We start from the raw sequence: 17197 nt of genomic DNA, 5'->3' as shown, positions 1-17197 counted from the left end.
ATTTTAAATTCAACCCAAAATTTGATAAACGCGTGACATTTTAACAATATAAGTTCAACTTTTTAACTAACTAATCTTTATATATAATGATGCTTAATTTTTAAAGTGTCCGGATTGCCGGGTCGAGAGCTGTGGTTAATTTGGATATATGTGAGAGTAAATGAATATTTGGGTCGGATGGTGGGTTGACCTACCCATAAAAATTTTACCGTAATATTTTTTTCATGGTTTTTTATATTATTACTCGTGCAAATGCACGAGATACAGGCTAGTTTATATAATATTGCATCACTTTTTTCAAATAAAAAAAAATATATATCAAAAATCAAAATTGGTGTGATGGTCAAAAGAAAATTCATCATTTCTTTTTGGTATTTTCTTTAACAAAAGTATGGTAGACAAAATATTAATTTTGCAGATAAGATGAAACTTGTAATCACTAATAATCAAATGATCTCAGTCATTGAAATGTGGATCAAACTTAATAGTACGGAAATAAAAAATGTTGCAAAAGAATGAATCTTATGCATAAAATGGGAAAAACTACGGTGTCATGGTTCATTTTATCAGTAATTTTTTTATAAATATTTTTGTTATTCCATTCAATTGATACTAACAAATATTCAAACAGATCTCACTCTTTAAAAAAAATAAACTTATTTTAAACTTTACGTAAGATTGTGTATACTAATGAAAATGTTTTAAAATTTTCAACTTTATAATAATTCAAAGTAGAATTTTAAAAAATTACCATATAAAGATTTCTAAGTGTAAAATGAATTTGTAATATTTATTTTCTTATAAATTATTTTAGTGATTTTTATTAAACAAAACATATAAATTAAATCTTAGTAACAATAATAAATATAATTTTTTTTTATCATAATTAATTAAACTAGTATAAATGAATAAAAGTAATTCTTTTCTATTGCTAAAAAATAATATAGGAACTAAAAACTTAATACTTTTGAATGAAAGTCGATTCCTTTATATAGGGGTCTCGTGAAAGTCGATTACTTTTGAACTAAAAACTTATACTTTTAAATCTTTTCAAATCTTGAGATAAAGATTTTTTCAAATCTTGAGATTCCTTTATTAGATATAGGGTTTTAATGTTTTTTTTTTTTTAAATGATATAACTATTACGTGTTAAAATATTCAATATGTAGAGACTATATTTTAAAGTAGAACCTAAGAAAAGTACTTCTTACCTTAACTAGTATCATTATTACATTTTTTCCCCTATAGCCCTTATTTAGATCCCTATCGAAATACCTATATATTATTTCACAAGTTATTAAGTAAATTGAACATTCCTTCTAAAATATGAGTTTCTCTTCATGTCCAACATATCTTGTTAATTTACATTACATATTTTCTTAAAAGAAGAAAATATTGATACTTTTATTTACTCCCCAACTAACTAATTATATGAGTATTAACAAACTATCAATTAGGAGGATATTAAAAATTAATGACAATTGAATCAATGATTTGAGGGAAAATATAAGCTTTTCAAAAGTTGTTATTATTATTTATCATGTTAAATGATATTTTGGTTCTTTAATAAAATGGTCATGAAAATATATAGTTATTTGAAGCTTGAATTAAAGCTATTATTTGTGTATTTAAGGAATAGGGATGGAACTTTAAATTTAACCCATTTTATAAGGCTCAAACTTTAAAAAATATGTATATATAATTAAATTGTTATTATTTATACTTTATTTGAATTAATTGAAGGAAGTATATATATGGATCTAGCTATTCCTTTTATATTTATACTAGCTAGGGGAGACACTAGACTAACCAAGAGGAAGAAAACACGTTTAATTACTTTCTCACTAAAATTAATTTTCAAATAAATAAATATATATTTGCAAAATGAAAAAAAGGATTAGCTAGTTAGGGAGGGATAAGGAGGTGGACAATAGTACAATAATAAAAATTGATTATTTTCACAAATAAAGCAAAGTAGTACTTTTGGTTTATTATTGAGTTATAATATAATATATATATAGCTAGTTCCAAATTAAGTTGAATTCAAAAGGAAAAAAAGTCTCCTCTGGTAAAGGCATTTATGAAAACATCACATGACCCATCAATCGCCTCCAAAATCGCCCGAGTCATCCCTCCTCTACCATTACGGCGGGTCTTCTTCTTCATCTTCTTCTTGTTCTTCATGTGACGATCATTATTCTCATCAATTACTACTTTCTTATCTGATTTCATGTCCTCGTGCTTACTAACTGGACTAAGCATAGGTTTCATGTATTTTGGCTCCTCGTCAATTACTTGTAGCTTACTTGCATGCAAATTAATCATCTCGGGAGGCCTGTCTTGGTCCACGACTCTAGTAGGAATTTGCTCATTAATATGCAGAAGATCATCGGATACTACTGCATGGTGTCGACGTTGTCCATCCCTCGACGTTTGACCAATTATGAGCATGAAAATGAAAAGTATGGCCATGAAGATGAAGAATATGGCCATGGCCATCGCCAAACCCTTGACCAATTCTTTGACTATGGTAATGACCAACTCCTTGCCCATGGAAAACAGAGTCATGCCATTGTTATAGAAGAAAACTATAACGGTGAGCTTTAGGCCGAACATAACAAAAGTTATATGCAAGGGCTCACTCCTTGTTGCTCTGACTCCAGCAGCAGCAGGACAATTAACTGGCTGTGGGTCACCAGCTTGCTGTTGATCATCATCACCACCAAGCTGCTTGTCTAATTTGTTCATCTTCTCATTCTTAATGAGCGCGTAGCCAGCTAAAAACATGGCCATGAAGGCACCCCTGGCCATGTCATTGAAGTGATCCTTGGCCTTGTCAATGAAGAGATCTTGGGCCATGTCCTTGACTATGTCGAACAGACACGTGCGATACAAATAGAAGAAAGGTAAGGTGACAAATACCGCATATTTCAGTATTATTGTAGGAGTAGTACTCTGCAGCTTCTTCAGCAGCTTCTTCATCATCATCATCTTCTTCTTCTGCTTTGGCTGATCTTCTCCTTCTTCTACCTTTAAATTATGTTGAGTATCTGTTGTTAACAGACAGTTTGGTCAGATCATACAATTAACGCGGAATCGAAAACAAATTAAATTACATACCTCCAACCATTGCTTAATCCCTCTAAACCTTCCTCTATGATTTAGGCTCTTGTTTCTCTCTCTTAGATTTAGATGGTGTATGAACCTTACCTAAGGACCTTTTATATCCAAATGGTCGAAGCAATCTAGATTTTTTTTTTTTTTTTTTTTAATGTTATTTGCAATGTGTTGATATGTCATTTTGTGTTAAAAATTAAAGTAAGTATATTTTAATTCATTAAATAAATAATTTGATAGTTAAAATAATAATAATGTTAATGTGAAGAGTTAATTTTTACATCACAATTTAAATAAATAAAATAATAACACAAATTAATTAAATAGGCAAAAATATGTTATATGTTGACACTAATTTAATTTATATTTGTTTTATATTTTTAAGTAATTAAATTAAATAAATAACTTGAATAATTAATATATAATAATAATATATTTCAAATCCAAGTAGGCTTACGCGTAATTCCACTATCAACTTTTTCTTTTGAGGGAAAGAAGACAGAAAAGGACTGCCTATGTTATTTATTTGATTTGAGTGAAATAAAATGACATGTTTCCTTTTCTTCCCTTCACCCACTCAAGTATGGTCGTTTCCTAATTAATCAACATTTGCTTTCAATTTCCAGACTTTGTCAATTATTTACTCCCAAAGTAATATACTTTATGTTCAAATTCAGTTTTCTATTATTTTTTTAATTATATTTTATTACATTCGAACCATTAAAATTCATATTAAATATATCTAAAGGAAATGTCAAAAATTTTAATGTTACCCAATGAAAAGTCCCAAATTTGAAGAATAAGCTAATTAAAAACAGATAAGATATATCTACGATAAACATTTCCTCCCTAAATATTTTAATTAAATAATTTTAAACCCAAACCATTATTAATGAGATAATTAAAATTAGATCATAATATGTGATTTTAACAGTTTCATGTCTTCCATAATAAGCATTAAGTTTAGAAGAATCTCATATTAAATCAATCATCAAAGTTAATAATTTTGTTAACATTTTTATATCATAACTAGAAATATTTAATTATCGTGAAAAATATAAATTAAATAAATTTAATAATTTTAAAATATGTATTCAATGTTTGAAATTCTTAATAAATCACGAATAAAATATTAAAATAAAAATTAAAACACTCTTATTCTATCTCAATAATCGAGCTCCTATATGTGACCTTACACTTTTACTTCGGTTAAATCAATCATCTCCAACAACCGACCTCTTATCTCGTGATCCATCTCCTCACATATTTTACAATATACAACCTAACTTTTTTTATCCTCAATTCGGATAACTAATCATCTTATTCCACATTTATCTGCACCCTAATCAACCTCTCATATTGTGTGACCTTACACAATTTCATTTTGGTCAAATCACGACCCTCACTTCAATTGACCAACCCATCTCATTTTATATTTATCCACCCAAATCGAACATCTCATACTTTCATTTCGGTCAAATAATCCATCTCCTCACATATTTTACAATAAACAACCCTACTTACTTATGCTCACCCAATATACCTCTCATCGCATGACATACTCACTTCGACTAACCAACCATCTCATTCCATATATTTATCCACCTTAATTGACCTCTAATCTTGTGACCTCAAATCAACAAACTATCGATGTCTATATCGTAAATGTCATTACCCACCCACCAATTCCATGTCATATTTTAACAATCCATCCCCAATTGATTTTTAATTTTGTGAATGTTGTTTAATCGCAAATTTTTACCAATATCATTCGCATCCAACCATCTTCTCAGTTCGATAAACAATATTTTTATTTCACATATTAACCATCAATGGTTTTTAATAGTTTAAAAATTGTGCATAACATGATTTGAATCATGGTCTCTAGTATGTAGCATTAACTTTTCAACCACTAGGCCACTTAAGATTGTTGATTTATATTTATAATTTTATGTATACATATAGAATTTATATAAAAATTACTTATATATATATAATATTTGTATTTTTAAATAAATTTTGAATTATTAATTTTATTTATTTAGATTTATTACATATTTTTTAAACACTTTCAATAGTTACCGGTTTATTATCCATCAACAAGTCTCATCTTATTCACACTTGGTTAAATGATTATTCACACTTTCAATTGTTTTGTTAGGTTGCAAATTTGGAACATATATATAATATTTTAATTTTATTTTTAACCGTTTTAAGTTTATGTGCGGGTCAACCCACAATTCGAACAAAATATCCATTTACTCTCACATATATATCCAAATTAACCACAACTCTCAACCCGACAATCCGAACACTTTGAAATTAAACATTAGTATTATTATTATATATATATATATGTTAATTAAAAGTTGAACTTATATTGTTAAGGATGTCCAACGTTCATCAAATTTGATGTTGAATTTAAAATATAAAGTCTTATCAGCATAGTTAGTTAAATGGTTGTACGTGTTTTGTTAGGTTGTAAGTTCGAAACATACATATAATATTTTTAATTTTATTTTTAACCGTTTTAAGTTTATGAGAGGTCAACTCACAATCCAACTCAAATATTCATTTACTCTCACATATATATATTCAAATTAATTACAACTCTCCACCCGATAATCCGAACACTTTAAAATTAAGCATTATTATAGGGCAAATTATCTGGGTGACCCTCAAATTACTGCGATCGCTTACTATTAGCCCTTATATTATTTTTTAAAATAAATTGTCCCTTAAACTTTCAAAAAAATCAGTCATGACCCTTCTGTCAACTTTGTAGTTAAATATAAGGACTATTATTTTATATATATTATCTTTAATCATTAATTTTTATATTTATAAATATAATTATTAAATCTCTTATATATATATATATATTATATTTATAATATATATATTATCTTTTATCATTAATTTTATATTTATATAATTATTAAATCCCATTTATATATACATAAAATATATTATTTATTTCTATCTATATTTGTATTTATATGTAAAACAAAGTTTAAAAATAATTTATAATATATATATATAAATTATCTTTAATCATTAATTTTTATATTTTTAGATATAATTATTTAATATTATATATATAATTATTTGATATTGTATATATATATAATATATTTTAAAAAATAATTTGAGTGTTAAAGTAAGTAAATGATTTGAAGGTCACTTAAAAATAATTTTTGTATGGATAATATATATATATATATATATAAAAATAAGAGATTTAATAGTTATATATATAAATATAAAAATTAATGATAAAAAATAATATATAATATATAAGAGATTTAATAAAAAAAAAAAACATATATAATATTTAAATAGATCTGATCTATTATGTTTAACAGAAAAATTGAAAGAATAGTCCAGGGTGATTTTTTTAGAAGTTTAAGGGGTGATTTATTTCAAAAAAATAATTTAAGGGTTAAAGAAATGCGATCAAGTAATTGGAGTGCAATCCAACTCTGAAATGTGGATCAAACTTAGTCGTATTGAAATCAAATATGTTGCAAAAGAATGAATAAAACTACGGTGTCATGGTGTTGTTAATCGATATTTTTTAAAATATTTTTGTCATTCCATTCAAAGGGTACTACCATATATTCAAACAAATTTCACTCTTTAAAAGAAAAAAAAATCTTATTTTCAATTTACGATATGATTGTGTATACTAACAAAAATATTTTAAAATTTTCATCTTTATTATTACTGAAAATAGAATCTTAAGAAATTAAGATATAAAGATTTCTGAGTGTAAAATGAATTGGTGATATTTATTATCTTATAAACTATCTTAGTGATTTTTATTAAACAAAACATATAAATTAAATCTAAGTAACAATAATAAATATAATCTTTTACTATAATTAATTAAATATTAGTAAAACATTTAATAAATAAATGACCGAAAATGTATTTTTAGGTCGACAAAAGAGTAAATTATTAAAAGTTGATATATTTAAGTGAACCATTTTAATTTGTACTTTAATCTACCTTAAAATCAAACAAATTTAAATTATACAAAATTACCTATGATTTTCACTAAAATGACTATAATGACACATTTTATATCAAATATAAAAATAAAAATATTCACATAACTTTTGTTTTAATAATTATCCAAAATTGCGAACTAAAATAATTTAATTACATTAATTATGAAATAAAAAATTATATTTGCTATTCCACAAAATATGTATCTTAATTTTTAAAATTAAAATGTTATTAAATAAATTAAAATTAACAAGATTGTAAAATTAAATTCATTATATTTTCAACATATTACTTGAATATACATTGAGATTTTTCTAATCCTTCTTAGACGTGGAACTCTTATTAATTCTTAATTCTATCGTTTATAAATTTCACCATTGTTTTATATTATAATTTAATCTATCTCAATTTGTATAATCGAGAAAGTTTTTGTTTTCCTTGGAGATATTTCTTGTACACAAACTAATTTTTTGATATTTTTTGGATTTTTAAAAATAGCAATTAAATGAAATGAAACATGTACAATAATACTCCATTCAACTCTTAGAACATGTTTAGATGCTTTCTGGGCTGTAACCTAAGTTTTGAAAATAATTTGACAAAATTAGACTTTTTTGTTTGAGAAAGAATGAGACAATTTTGGCAAAGTATAAAGCTTATAGAACGTTTATATATTGAATAATAAAATAAATGAACAAGATAGGAAAACACAAGAACTTGAAATAGTGAAAATAAATTTTTTACTCAAAGCTTGAATTATATGATGAGTAAATGCATTAGGATGACTTACCCAAGTTCTAAATCAACAAAAATAAAAAAATATAAAGCTTGAAGTTTAACAATGGTAACCAATATTTAAATTTGCTCCTTCTCCTCTCTAAAACTTCTCCCATGTTCATAATCATCTTAGGAAGGTGTTAAGGTGTCCCAATTGAATTTTCATTTTTTTTACCGAAATTTTATCGATCAAATTACTTCTATCCTGTTCCTAAAATCGTGCAAGAGATTAAGGAAAATGATCACATTCTACCGATGTTCAATCTGAGTTGAGATGGAATTATCAAGTTAGTGGTGTTAGTTTTTTAAATTCAATATATATATATATATATATATATATATAAAATGGTCAATTTATATTAAAAAATGATAAAAGTCTTTTAGACACAAACATGATTTAAAAAAAAATAAAACCACAAAATACAAAAATGAAAATAAAAATAAGCCGCTCACAGATCCCCAAGAATAACACAGAAATATAAAATACATTGTAAAATCAACATTATGATGATACGTATGCATTGTACCACTAAATATTGAATTGGGGTTTTACTTATTCCTTTATAATATTTTTGACATCTATATATATTATAGTATGTTAGAGTTTGTGGCCCGAATTCTTGTTGGGTCAGCGGGCTTTGCCCGCACTATATGGACCTGTAGTCTTAATGGGTTTGCCCCTTTTAATTTACATCATATTCTAGGGTTAAACAATATATAGAGGTTGCGGCCGTCTTTTCTCTTTAAGAACAGTTTTACGTTGTCCACCAAAAATCTGTACAATCTTTGTTATAGTGAAAACTTCTCTTCTGCCCGTGGTTTTTCACCCGTAAAGGGTTTTCCACGTAATTTTGGTGTTCGTTCTTCTTTATCGCTTTTATCCTTGTTTATTGTGGTTTGGATTCTAACAAATTGGTATCAGAGCCAAATTTGTTTGTTTTATTTTTTGGTCATGACCACGATGAAATACGACATTCCGCTGCTGGATCGTAACACCAGATTTGCGTTATGGCAAGTGAAGATGCGAGCTATTTTGGCACAGATGGATCTGGAAGATGCGCTATATGGCGCTGACAAGATGCCGTCTTCGTGGACTGATGAAGAGAAGCAACGAGCAGATCGCAAGGCTCTATCGCAGATTTATCTGCATCTGTCGAATCAGATTCTTCAAGACTGTTTGAAAGAAAAAACAGCTGCTGCACTCTGGCTAAGATTGGAGCAATTATGCATGACGAAAACGCTGACTAACAAGCTACACTTGAAGCAACGCTTGTATTCCCAACGTATGTCTGACGGCACGTCTTTAGAAAATCATTTAACTGTTTTTAAAGAAATAGTCTCTGATTTGGAATCTATGGAGGTTAAGTACGATGAAGAAGATTTAGGGCTCATATTATTGTGTTCACTACCTCCTTCGTATGCTAATTTTAGAGATACCATTCTCTATAGTCGTGAGACTTTGACTCTAGATGAGGTTTATGATGCACTCTTCTCGAAAGAGAAGATGCATAAACTTGTTGGTTCAGATAATATGGCTGAAGGCCTTGTTGCACGAGGCAGACAGCAGGAGAGATATTCTAGCAGCAATAACCGTGGCAGGTCAAAATCCAAGAACAGAGATAAGACGTGTAGGTACTGCAAGAAGAAAGGTCATATTGTTGTTGAGTGTTATAAGTTACAGAATAAAAATAAGAGGGCTGGTGAGGATCATAAGAGCAATCAACCAGAGAAATATGGCGAAGCTGATGTTGCTGAAAAGTACAATGATGGAGAACTCCTCGTTACGTCTGATATTGATTCGAAACAGAGCGATGAATGGATTCTTGATTCTGGATGCACGTTTCATATGTGTCCTAATCGGGACTGGTTCTCTACATATGAAGTGGTCTCTAGAGGTACCGTTGTGATGGGTAATAATGCATCTTGCAGAATTGCTGGTATTGGTACAGTTAGAGTTAAGATGTTTGATGGCACTATTCGAACACTTGGTGATGTAAGGCACGTTCCTGACATGAAGAGAAATCTGATCTCATTGAGTATTCTTGATTCTAAAGGGTACAAATACACTGGTGAAGGTGGAGTTGTGAAAGTGAGCAAGGGGTCTCTTGTTGTGATGAAGGGACTCAAGAAAACTGCCAATTTATATGTTCTGCAAGGCTCTACGGTTACAGGTGATGTTGCTGTTGCTAGTTCGTCTTTGTCTGATTCTGATGCAACAAGATTATGGCACATGCGTCTAGGTCACATGAGTGAGAATGGCATGGTCGAATTAAACAAGAGAGGGCTTCTTGATGTGCAGGGTATTACGAAGCTAAAGTTTTGTGAACACTGCGTTTTTGGTAAACAGAAAAGAGTTAGGTTCTCGGCTGGTATTCATAATACGAAAGGGACACTAGACTACATTCATTCTGATTTGTGGGGGCCTTCTAGAGTACCATCTAAAGGTGGTGCGTTCTATATGTTGACTATTATAGATGATTTCTCTAGGAAGGTTTGGGCATTCTTTTTGAAACAAAAGAGTGACGTGTTTTCTACCTTTAAAGAGTGGAAGTTAATGATTGAGAAGAAGACAGGGAGGCAAGTGAAGCATCTCCGAACTGATAATGGTTTGGAGTTTTGTTCTAATGAGTTTAATACTTTATGTAGAACTGAAGGTATTGTGAGGCATCATACAGTTCGACATAATCCTCAACAGAATGGAGTTGCAGAGAGGATGAATAGGACTTTGATGGAGAAGGTGCGTTGTATGCGACTTAATGCTGGGCTACCGATGTCGTTTTGGGCTGAGACCGCTGCGTATGCATGTCATCTCGTTAATCGCTCTCCTTCGACTGCTATTGATAAGAAAACTCCACAAGAGGTATGGACTGGTTCTCCTGCTAGTTATTCTGATTTAAAAATTTTCGGATGTCCTGCGTATGCTCATGTGGATAATGGGAAGTTAGAGCCTCGTTCGGTGAAGTGTGTGTTCATAGGGTTCAAGCAAGGTGTGAAGGGATATAAGTTGTGGTGTCCTGAGACTAGTAAAGTCGTCATCAGTAGAGATGTTGTTTTTGATGAGACTAGCATGCTTCAGGGGTCTCCATCTTCAACTCCCTCCGAGGGAAATCATCAGAAGTCAAGTATTGAGGTGGAGCTTGAGATTGGGTTGAAACCTACACCAGAACAAATTCCAGGGCCTATTCCAGTTTCTATGGATGGTGCTAACTCCTCAGAAGCACCTCCACAATATTCAATTGCTAAAAATAGGCCTCGTAGAGAAATTAGACGCCCTCAAAGATATGCAGAGGCTGATTTAGTTGCGTATGCATTAAATGTGGCTGAAGAGATTGATTCAGAAGAAGAACCTGCGACATATTCAGAGGCGATTACCTGCGAAAACTCTGGTATGTGGATGATCGCTATGCAGGAAGAGATAGAATCGCTTCACAAGAACGCTACATGGGATCTAGTGAAGTTACCAAAGAGCAAGAAGGTTGTTCGCTGCAAATGGGTGTATAAGAGAAAGGAAGGTACGATGGGAGTTGAAGAAGCCAGGTATAAAGCCAGGCTTGTTGCAAAAGGATATAGTCAAACTCCAGGTGTTGATTTTACTGATGTATTTTCTCCAGTTGTGAAACATAGTTCTATTCGGGCTTTACTAGGTATTGTAGCATACCACGATCTTGAGCTTGAGCAGTTAGATGTAAAAACTGCATTCTTACACGGAGAACTTGAGGAAGACATCTACATGCAGCAACCAGAGGGATTCGTAGCCTTAGGAAAGGAGGACTATGTATGTCAGCTGAAAAAGTCTCTTTATGGTTTGAAACAGTCACCTAGGCAATGGTACAAGAGATTTGATACATTTATGACCACTCATGATTTCAGGAGGAGCAATTACGATAGTTGTGTCTACTTTAAAGTATGTAATGATGGGTCGTTCGTTTACCTGTTGTTGTATGTTGACGATATGTTAATTGCCGCTAAAGATCAGAGAGAGGTCAGAAAGGTGAAAGCACAGTTGAGTAGCGAGTTTGAGATGAAAGATTTAGGTGCAACAAAGAAGATGCTTGGAATGGAGATTCTTAGAGATCGACCGGCTGGTAAATTATACATAAGTCAAAAGAGATACATCGAGAAAGTCCTTAGTAGGTTTAACATGCAAAGTGCCAAGCCGGTAAGTACTCCACTAGCTGCTCATTTTAGACTTTCGTCTTCTTTGTCACCACATTCAGATAGTGATGATGATTATATGTCGCGAGTGCCATACTCTAGTGCCGTTGGCTCCCTTATGTATGCTATGGTTTGTTCACGACCTGACTTAGCATATGCAGTTAGTGTTGTTAGTAGATATATGGCAAACCCTGGTAAGGAACATTGGAAAGCAGTTCAGTGGATTCTCAGATACTTATGTGGTTCTACTGATGTTTGTTTACAGTTTGGGAAAAGTAGAGATGGAGTTGTCGGTTACGTTGATTCAGATTACGCTGGAGATCTTGATAAGAGAAGATCATTGTCTGGTTACATTTTTTGTGTTGGTGGTTGCGCTATTAGCTGGAAGGCTATGTTGCAGGCTACAGTTTCTTTGTCTACTACAGAGGCAGAGTACATGGCGATTACAGAAGCTTGCAAAGAAGCAATTTGGATGAAAGGCTTGTTTGGCGAACTTAGTAATGATTTGCAGATTTCTACAATATTTTGTGATAGCCAGAGTGCTATTTTTCTGACAAAGGATCAGATGTTTCACGAGAGGACTAAGCACATTGATGTACGGTATCATTTTGTGCGTGATGTGATTGCTCGTGGTGATATTGTTGTGAGCAAGGTGAGTACACACAATAATCCTGCAGATATGATGACCAAGTCACTTCCTATTACCAAGTTTGAGCATTGCTTGAACCTGGTTGGTCTTCATTGCTGAGTTATGCCCTTAGGGGCTTTGGTGGAAGAGGTTTGATTTTGTGGTTATGCTATCAAAGATTGGAATTCGTTTCAAGGTGGAGATTGTTAGAGTTTGTGGCCCGAATTCTTGTTGGGTCAGCGGGCTTTGCCCGCACTATATGGACCTGTAGTCTTAATGGGTTTGCCCCTTTTAATTTACATCATATTCTAGGGTTAAACAATATATAGAGGTTGCGGCCGTCTTTTCTCTTTAAGAACAGTTTTACGTTGTCCACCAAAAATCTGTACAATCTTTGTTATAGTGAAAACTTCTCTTCTGCCCGTGGTTTTTCACCCGTAAAGGGTTTTCCACGTAATTTTGGTGTTCGTTCTTCTTTATCGCTTTTATCCTTGTTTATTGTGGTTTGGATTCTAACATAGTAATATAACATTGAGATTTTATTTATTCCTTTACATTTATAATCAACCATGTTTGTATATTTGAATTTCATCTCTTATCTAGTTGGTCTCTCTTTACATATTTCATCATGGTCAACATTTCTTTCAACCATCTTGTAATTTTAGTTCTTACTTGTCTCTAGCTCAAATACATCAAACTTAATAAGTTTTTCTACATATCTCATTCATCAAGATTCACTTGAATCTCCGATGTATGACTCATTTATCAACACTACTAACCTTCTAGATTGAGCCATTCGTCGCTCTAGTTCTCGGTTGTCCCATCTCAAGTCTATCTCAAAACTCCCCAACAATGATGCAAAGAAAATTAATGTTATAGACACAACAATTGAGGTAACTCCTTCTTACTAGTCTCATAGAGATTTCCAATTTCTTGACAGGTGATGTGTCAATGAAAATATTTATGAGGTACTCATAAGAAGATAACATAATTATAAAGTATATGGAAGTCGCATCATCGTCGGGGACTTTTGTGATAGACTTGAGATGGGACGAATGAAACTAGGTCACGAATAACTCTCTACAAAGTTACTGTAAGTTAGTTTGGTTAGCTAATGAATTGTAGAATGGTGATTCAAGTGAGTCTCGATAGATGAGATAACTCGAAAAAACTATTAATATTGATGTATTTGAATTAGAGGGTTAACATCTCATTTGTTACACTACAATTTATTATTTTAAAATAATTTCGAGTCAATAAATTTATTTTAAAAAATTTATAATAAGCTTATTTCACAAGATTAAAATAAATAATTAGTTTGAAAACCGTTTCTTATCGATTGGATTCCAAAATAATTAAATTTCGTACCATTTCCAAATAAATATAAATATTTTAAATAAGAAAAATATATTTAATATTAATAAAATGATCAGAAAAAGTGGTTTGCGACCACTAGTGACTAAACCACTACAAAAGGCTGCTGACAAACTACCACAAACCAGCTCGGACGAAAGCTGAGCCCGACCAGCCGCTCACACGAAAGACAAAGGCCTAGCCTCACGCATAAGTCGAGCCCAAGGCCTCATCTAATGGATGTTGTCAATTTATATTATTGGTTCGCATGTATTATATTTTTCTTTTAGATGTTTTTCAAATTTTATATAATCGATGAATTTAAAAATACAAGTAAAAATTATTTTCAAATTTTATATAATCAACAAAACAGAAAAGGACTGCCTATGTTGTTTATATTAGTTGAGTGAAATAAAATGACATGTTTCTTTTTCTTCCTTAACATCTCCTTCACCCACTCAAGTATGGTCGTTTCCTAATTAATCAACATTTGCTTTCAATTTCCAGACTTTGTTCAATTATTTACTCCCAAAGTAATATACTTTATGTTCAAATTCAGTTTTCTATTATTTTTTTTTTAATTATATTTTATTACATTTGAACCATTAAAATTCATTATTAAATATATAATATTTTTTTTGGGGGAAAATTAAATATATAATATTACATGAACCTTTATATATATATATATATATATATATATATATATATATATATATATATATATATATATATATATATATATATATATATATATATATATATATATAATAATAATTTCAATTATTGTTTGATATATTCCATCTTCTATTCTCCCTCACTATCATTTCTCTATAATAGAATTTTTTTTTTTTTAAACTAAACGAAATCTAAAAAAACTTAAAACTCATGTTAAAATTTTTAACATTCTTTTTTCTTTTTCCTATAATTAGAGAAATTTAAAGCCTCCAATTAAAGAAAAAATTGAAGTGACTATGAAAACTTTATAAATCCGGTAATTAAATTAATGAGATATATTTTTCATTTATTTATAAATATCATGTAGATAATAAATTAATAACGTTTAAACTATTAAGACAAAATCTCGTTTGGTATAACTTTAAGAATAAAATGTTTCAATGGTAAGATTTAAAAGAAACTGTCAAAAATTTTAATGGTTTTCAATGAAAAGTCTCAAATTTAAAGAATAAGTTAATTAAAAACAAATAAGATATCTAAGATAAACATTTCCTCCCTAAATATTTTAATTAAATAATTTTAAAAGAAACCATTATTAATGAGATAATTAAAATTAAATCATAATATGTGATTTTAACAGTTTCATGTCTTCCATAATAAGTATTAAGTTTAGAAATATCTCTAATTAAATTAATCATCAAAGTTAATAATTTGTTCACATTTTTATATCATAACTAGAAATATTCGATTATCGTGAAAAATATAAATAAAATAATTTTAATAATTTTAAAATATGTATTCAAGGTTTAAATTTTTTAATAAATCACGAATAAAATATTAAAATAAAAATTAAAACACTCTTATTCCACCTCAATAATCGACCTCTTATATGCGACGTTACACTTTTACTTCGGTTAAATCAACCATCTTCAACATCACCAATCCCCCAACCGACCTTTTATTTCGTGACCCATCTCTTCACATATTTTACAATATACAACCTGACTTTTTTATCCTCAATTTGGATAACTAATTATCTTATTCCACATTTATCCACACCCTAATCAACCTCTCTCTCACATTATGTGACCTTACACAATTTCATTTCGGTCAAATCATGGTGATCACTTCGATTGACTATCTCATTTTACATTTATCCATCTTAATCGAACATCTCATATCGTGACCTTAAACTTTTATTTCGGTCAAACAATCCACCTCCTCACATATTTTACAATAAACAACCCGACATACTTATGCTCATCCAATAGACCTCTTATAATGTGACATACTCACTTCGACTAACCAACCATCTCATTTCATATATTTATCCACCTTAATTGACCTCTAATCTTGTACCTCAAATCAATAAACAACAAACTATCTCTTTCTATATCGTGTATGTCATTACCCAACCACCAATTTCATCGCATAATATAACAATCCATCCTAATCGACCTCTATTTTTGTGAATGTCATTTATGTAACATTAACCCTTCAACCACTAGACCACTTAAGATTGTTTATTTATATTTATAACTTTGTGTATACATATAATTTATGTGACTAACAATCAAAAAATACTTTTATATATATATATATATATATATATATTAAATATTTGAATTTTTAAATAAATTTTGAATTATAAATTTTATTAATCTAGATTTATTACATATTTTTTAACGACTTTCAATTGTTATCGGTCTATTATTCATCAACAAGCTACATCTTATTCACACTTGATTTAATGTCTGTATTTGTTTTGTTAAGTTGTAAGTTCGAAACATACATATAACATTTTTAATTTTAAGTTTATGGGCGGGTCAACCCACAATCCGACCCAAGTATCAATTTACTCATATATATATATATATATATATATATATATCCAAATTAACAACAACTCTCGACCCGACAATCCGGACACTTTGAAACTAAGCATTATATATATATATATATTAGTTAGTTGAAAAATTGAACTTATATTGTTAAGAATGTTCCACGTTCATTAAATTTGGTGTTGACTTTAAAATTTAAAATCTTATTAGCCTAGTGGTTAAATAGTTGTACTTGTTTTTGTTATGTTGCAAATTCAAAACATACCTATAACTTTTTTAATTTTATTTTTAACCGTTTTAAGTTTTTGGGCGGAACCACAATCCGACTCAAGTATCCATTACTCTCACATATATATCTAAATTAAACACAACTCTTGACCTGACAATCCGAGCACTTTAAAATTAAGCCTCTGAAATGTGGATCAAACTTAATAATAGTATGAAAATCAAATATGTTGCAAAAGAATGAATAAAACTACGGTGTCATGGTGTAGTTAATCAGTATATTTTTTAATATTTTTGTCATTCATTCAAACGAAACTAATAAATATTCAAACAGACTCTTTGAAAGAAAAAAAACTTATTTTCAAACTTACGTAAGATTGTGTATCCTAATGAAAATATTTTAAAATTTTTA

The sequence above is a fragment of the Impatiens glandulifera genome, chromosome 4 (genome assembly GCF_907164915.1).
Source record: "Impatiens glandulifera chromosome 4, dImpGla2.1, whole genome shotgun sequence".
NCBI lineage: Eukaryota > Viridiplantae > Streptophyta > Magnoliopsida > Ericales > Balsaminaceae > Impatiens > Impatiens glandulifera.
The sequence above is the reverse complement of the archived record's forward strand: the minus strand, read 5'-3'. Positions refer to the sequence as shown.